This window comes from Glycine soja, chromosome 2 (genome assembly GCF_004193775.1).
Source record: "Glycine soja cultivar W05 chromosome 2, ASM419377v2, whole genome shotgun sequence".
NCBI lineage: Eukaryota > Viridiplantae > Streptophyta > Magnoliopsida > Fabales > Fabaceae > Glycine > Glycine soja.
The window spans coordinates 27,004,304-27,010,336 of NC_041003.1; the positions used below are offsets into that span (position 1 = coordinate 27,004,304).

The 6,033-nt window shown below is 44.6% G+C and overlaps 1 pseudogene; it reads right to left on the reverse strand.

Annotated features, from left to right (window-relative positions):
• LOC114374224 overlaps positions 1-5,725 on the reverse strand; it is a 30,266-nt pseudogene extending 24,541 nt beyond the window's left edge.
• Between the last annotated feature and the right edge of the window lie 308 nt (positions 5,726-6,033).

The window sequence follows — 6,033 nt, forward strand, 5'->3', positions numbered from 1 at the left end:
TTGCTCCTACGTATTCCTCAATTGTGATGAGGAAATCAGACCTACGTAGTTCTTTGAGAACAAAATGTTGGTTAAGTTGTTTTTATCTTTTTTTTGCAAGATATATTTTGACTGAACAAAAGGTCATTTAAGGTGTTAGACCATTAAACAATCTTTTGATCCTTTTTGAAAGAAGAGAAAACATTAAGGCATTGGACTATTAATGATCTCTTGGTTTCTTGAAAGTAGTGACAAAGTTATGCGTTGGCTTTAGGCTTTCAAAAGTCCACGTTTAACCAAATAAAAGCAAAGAGGACCATTCAAGGCGTTGGACCTTAAAATGGTTTTTAGGTGATTTTTTAATGACGAAGCTTGATTTGTGAGTTAATTTTAGCCTTAGTTTCACTTTGGTTATTAGTCAATTCAATTAAGAAAAATCCCAAAGAAAAGCGTCCATTTGATTTTTTTTATTATTTTATTCAAAAATATTTTTGATTATTTTATTATTATTTTGTCTCTTTTTGGTTTTCAATGTGGTTACAGCGTGAAAGATCGGTCGTATTTTATTCTAACAGAGATTAAAAGATATTACAACTCAAATGATCAGTGAAAATTTATTTTATTTTTGATTTGGCGAGAAAATGACTTAAATAAATGATTAAAGCACGTCAAAAGGGAGTACGGAATGCAAATGAAATAAAAATAAAGTACGCAAAACAAGTGGGGACCACTAATGGCACATAGAATGAATTGAAAGGTTCGATTTCGGGAACTTACCGGTTGAAGGCCAAAGAACGACGAAGAACGAATGAGGAACGATGAAGAACGGTGAAAAACCCTTACAAAATCGCCCACGGAAACGTCTCGGAAGTGTTACGGAAATGCCTCGGTTTGGATTTTCTTCACGGAAACAATTTTTCTCACTAATTTTAAGTGAATCTCAGATACCAGGAGGGTTGAACGAATTTGCTCTGCCCTATTTCCCCTATTTATAGGGGAAAAGAGGGAGGTGGTTGCCGCCCAGCTCACCCAGGCGAGCTAGGTTGCTTCCACCAGAAGGCACCGCCTTCTGTTAGAACATCCTGGAAGGCCCAAGTGGGCCTGATTGCTATTTGCACACCCCTGCTTACTAAATACACCCCCTTTGCCTTTTTTTGCTGATTCTTTTTCCGTTACAATACTTGTTTTCTTTCCGTAATGTCATGAAACTTTACGGATTACGCAACCATCCCCTCTTTGACTTCTTGAATGTTACAGAACTTTACGGATTGCACAATAATGCTTCCGTTTGACTCCCGACAGGTCACGGAACTTCACGGATTGCCTAACGATGGGTGTCAAGTACCTCGAAGCGGTCAAGCGAAGGTCGCATCCCACCAAACAGATGGTCCCCGGACGAAATTAGGGTATGACAGTTGCCCCTCTTTACTTGTCTTTTATTGGAGATAAAAGGTAAGTAAAGATAAGACACTAATTTCGTTTGAGCGGAACATCATTCGGCTAGTCGATATCCCTGCCAGCGGAACCTATCGTTCAGAAAGAAAAGAAAATGCATCAGAAGCACCAACAAACTTCAGTGTCTTGAAAAAGACAAAGTTGGACAACCACGACACTTCCCTTCGCCATCACACTTGATCGTCCCTGCCCAGAAGAGAAGAATCTCGCGCGTAGTTGGGCTTGAATGTTTCCGGACGACGAGAGTAAAAACCTGCAAAATATTTGAGAATGATCAGCATCGAACCACCAACATCATCCTGATACCGTCGAATTCGTTCCCCTCGGTTGACGAAAGGCGCGGATGACCATAAGGTATCTCCGCCTACCACCTGACTCACTGTCCCTAGATGGCAAAAGGTGCAGAAGACGATGTCAGTCTCTTTGCGTCAACGGGCTCGCTTGCCTCTGGTTGACAAAAGGTGCAGGTAACCATAAGGTAACCCCGCATGTCACCTGACTTCACGGGTCAGGACAACAAAAGGTGCAGGAGACGATGTTAGTCTCTGTGCATCAACGGGCTCGTTTGCCCCTGGTTGACGAAAGGTGCGGGTAACCATAAGGCAACCCCGCGTGTCATCTGACTTCACGGGTAAGGATGACAAAAGGTGCAGGAGACGATGTTAGTCTCTGCACGTCAATGGGCTCGTTTGCCCCTGGTTGACGAAAGGTGCGGGTAACCATAAGGCAACCCCACGTGTCACCTGACTTCATGGGTCAAGACGACAAAAGGTGCAGGAGACGGTGTTAGTCTCTGCATGCTATCATGCGTTGAGTCTTAGAGATAGCAAAAGAATGTTTATACGGATAACCACTTGGGTTTCTCCGCCTGCCCCCTAACTTCACGGGTTAGGGCTTGACAGAGGTAGTCTGCGCAGAAGACTACATAAATCTCCGCGTGTCAATGGGCTTGTTGGCCGCGATTGACAAAGGGTGCAGAAGACGACGTTAGTCTCTGCATGCTATCATGCGTTGAGTCTTAGAGACAGCAAAAGAAAGTTTATACGGATAACCACTTGGGTTTCTCCGCCTGCCCCCTAACTTCACGGGTTAGTGTTTGACAGAGGTAGTCTGCGCGGAAGATGACATAAATCTCTGCGTGTCAATGGGCTTGTTGGCCGTGATTGACAAAGGGTGCAGAAGACGACGTTAGTCTCTGCATGCTATCATGCGTTGAGTCTTAGAGATAGCCAAAGAAAGTTTATATGGATAACCACTTGGGTTTCTCCGCCTGCCCCCTAACTTCACGGGTTAGTGCTTGACAGAGGTAGTCTGCGCGGAAGACGACATAAATCTCCGCGTGTCAACGGGCTTGTTGGCCGTGATTGACAAAGGGTGCAGAAGACGACGTTAGTCTCTGCATGATATCATGCGTTGAGTCTTAGAGATAGCAAAAGAAAGTTTATACGGATAACCACTTGGGTTTCTCCGCTTGCCCCCTAACTTCACGGGTTAGTGCTTGACAGAGGTAGATGGTGCGGAGAAACTGCTTGTGTATCTCCGCACGTCACCTGACTTCAGGGTCAGTGTGACAAAAATTGTGGGGCGGCTGACAAAAGCGAGGCTCTTGCTCCTATGTATCCTCAATTTGTGATGAGGAACTCAGACCTACGTAGTTCTTGATAGTTGTGAGACTAAAATAGTCTCAAGTTTTTTTTTCACTAAAATGTGAACATGCTTTTAGTAAAGAAACAAAACTTCCTACTGTTCAGAGCAACATATGATTTTTTGATGAAAAACAATGCGCCTATTGGGGAAGGAGAGTATGCTGATGAAATTTTCTCATAACCATAAATGAGATTTTGGATGTTAGCATTTCGTTTCTAAACGACCATTTAGAGGAAACACTGGGTCCAATAAAAATAGAGGAAAATCACTCAAAGTGTATCAACCTCACACAGGTAAGTGTTTCATCCTTATTCCGAACCATAGATATGTCATGACTTGATTTTGCAAATCATTTCCTATCAAATCAAAGATTATATGCGTGATCATGGATCAATAGGACTTCTTCTTGGGAATGGGGGTTTTTTTGGTGGGAAATTTGGCTTTGAGTGTTTTTTGGCCTTTTCCTTTTCTGCTTTTGTTTAGTGTGAGGCGAACAAGTCACCGACACACAGGATTTTGGTTGGCAATCAAAGGGAGATGACCACTTTAGGTCGTGGTTTCCTTTCTTTTCTTGTTTACTTGGTGACAATTCTGTATTGCTCAGATATTGTCTGGTCCAAAGACCTTTCTGCACATTTCTTTTTCTTCTGATGTTTGATCGGGAATTTTCTTTCTTTTTTGCTTTCTCCCCTCTTTTGATTGGGAATTTTCCTTCTTTGTTGCTTTCTCTCACTCTTTGATTGGAAATTTTCCTTCTTTGCTTTCTTCCGAGGGCAAGGATTGACATTCTCACCCTGGGTCAAGGTTTATGGTAAGTTGGGATCTTGGCTCAAGGCTTGTAGAACGGCTGGACATGGTATATGTCAGGGTTTGGCCAGCGGTTCGTGGATAAAGGAGATGTCCCACATTATTTCCATGATACACATGCAACACTGATGATTAGGAAATTTTATGCAAAACTGGTCATGCATGCACCCATGTGGACACTCAAGCATCAAGTTTTTATGGTCATGTGACACTAGGGCTCAGGATTCATTTTCCCTATTTAAGTCAACCCAGTGTTTCCAAAATATGTTCTTTTATCAATTCATGCATTCATCTTAGTCCATTTTGGGCGTTCGGGAAATTTTTCACAGCATTCACCCTTCAGGTGTATACACACATTTTTTTTCAAAAACTGGTTATGATCAGTGATTTTTTTTCCCAAAGAAAAGCTGGAAGTTATCTCTTTTCAAAAGCATGTTGGCTTTTTAGCTAGACAACTTATTTTTTTTCTCCCTTTTTTTTTCTTTCCCTTTTTAAGTTATTATAATTTGCTTATTTCCTTTTTTCTCTTTTCTTTGAAAAGGTCGTGCGTACGAGGGCGCACACTACCTACTCACGTCTAACCGCAAGGTAAACGAAAAAAAATGCAATGGTAAGTTGCAATAAAAACAGTGACGAAATAACTGAGAGCCATAACGCCAAATTTTAACAGAAACAAAAACAGTAACTGAAAACAGTAATGTTAGTAACCATATAGACAATAACAGAAAACAACAATGTTAATAGCAATATAGACAATAACAGAAGACAATAATGTCAATAACAAAAGTGCGGTGACCTCGGTCACATGGCTCCGCTTCCTCCCAAGAAATCGAGCAAGTCAGTCATATCTTCATCCATACGGGACTCCTTTGCCTCACCGGGGGATCCTGCAGGCTCCTCTCCTGACTGGGCATCGGGCCAGTCTCCAGGCCATGCAACCTCAGCCCCAAACTGTTCCAGGGTAGGGCATAAAAAAGGGGTGGAACCCTGCCCCTGCTGACTGAGGCTGAACCGGTAGAGACACTCATGTATCTGCACCTGCCCATGGTGGTTGGCCGCCTGCTGGCGAACCAAATGCTGTAGATAACGCTCCATGCCTAGTGACCCAGCTGGATCAGCCTGCCGAGGTGGTGGTGGTGCGTCTGCGGCCTGATGTGCATCACCCTGCGTCTGCCTAGGCGTGCAATACTTCTCAATGAAGGCTCGGGTGATCGGCAGTCGGATTACTTTACTGGGGGTGACGGGAACTCCGTAGGACTGGCAGAGGCCCGTGATCAACGCTGGAAACCCCAGGGCTCTGTTGGACTTATCTGGGTCCAGAGGGTGCCTGGTGGGTGCCATATCTGCAAACAAATAAATGGCGTCAACAATCACCTGGGTCACGAGGACGCTCATCCGTGTCAGAATGGCATACACCAACTGGCACTTAGGCAGAGGGAGATTGGAGTTATGATCGCTAGGCAAGACATTACTTAGCAGCAGTGTCATCCACGTCTGGGTCAAAGTGGTCATGCTGGTGCGCATGATTCGCACCCGCCTCCCTGTAGTGGTCCAGGCGAAATCCTGCCCCGGTGTGCATGACAGGTGGGCAATGGCTTCCTCGTCGAACCCGTCAGCCCTATTCCTCCTCTGGTTGAACTCACACTGCTGCCCTTCCTCCAAAACTAGTGGGTCACCTAGGAACTGGCTGAGGGCATCTGCGTCAAAGGGAATCCACTGACCCCTCCCCCACGAACGCATGTCCCGAACTCCCTCTTTCGTGGGCCAAGCGTTAGCATAGAACTCTAGGACTATCTCAGGATCAAACTTGGCCATGGGAGTCACCAGTGGTGTCCATCGTCAGCGAGCTATCTCCTCCTAAAAGTCCGTATACTCATCCTCCCTGAGCTGGACTCGCCTCTCCCTGTGGAACAACCATCCCCTGATGGCCTCGAAGCGCTGCTGGTGCTCAGCACTCCAGAAACGATGACTATCGAAATCTAGGGCGGCACTGGACCCTTCTCCTGTGGCATCTCTTCTAGACCTCTTCGTGAAGAGTTTCTTCGGAGCCATTTCCTGCAAAAACATTTGGGAAGTCAGTTCAGGAAAAACTTAATCAAAACGAAAGCCAAATCGAGCCAAACAGCGTACCCTTTTTCCAACAAA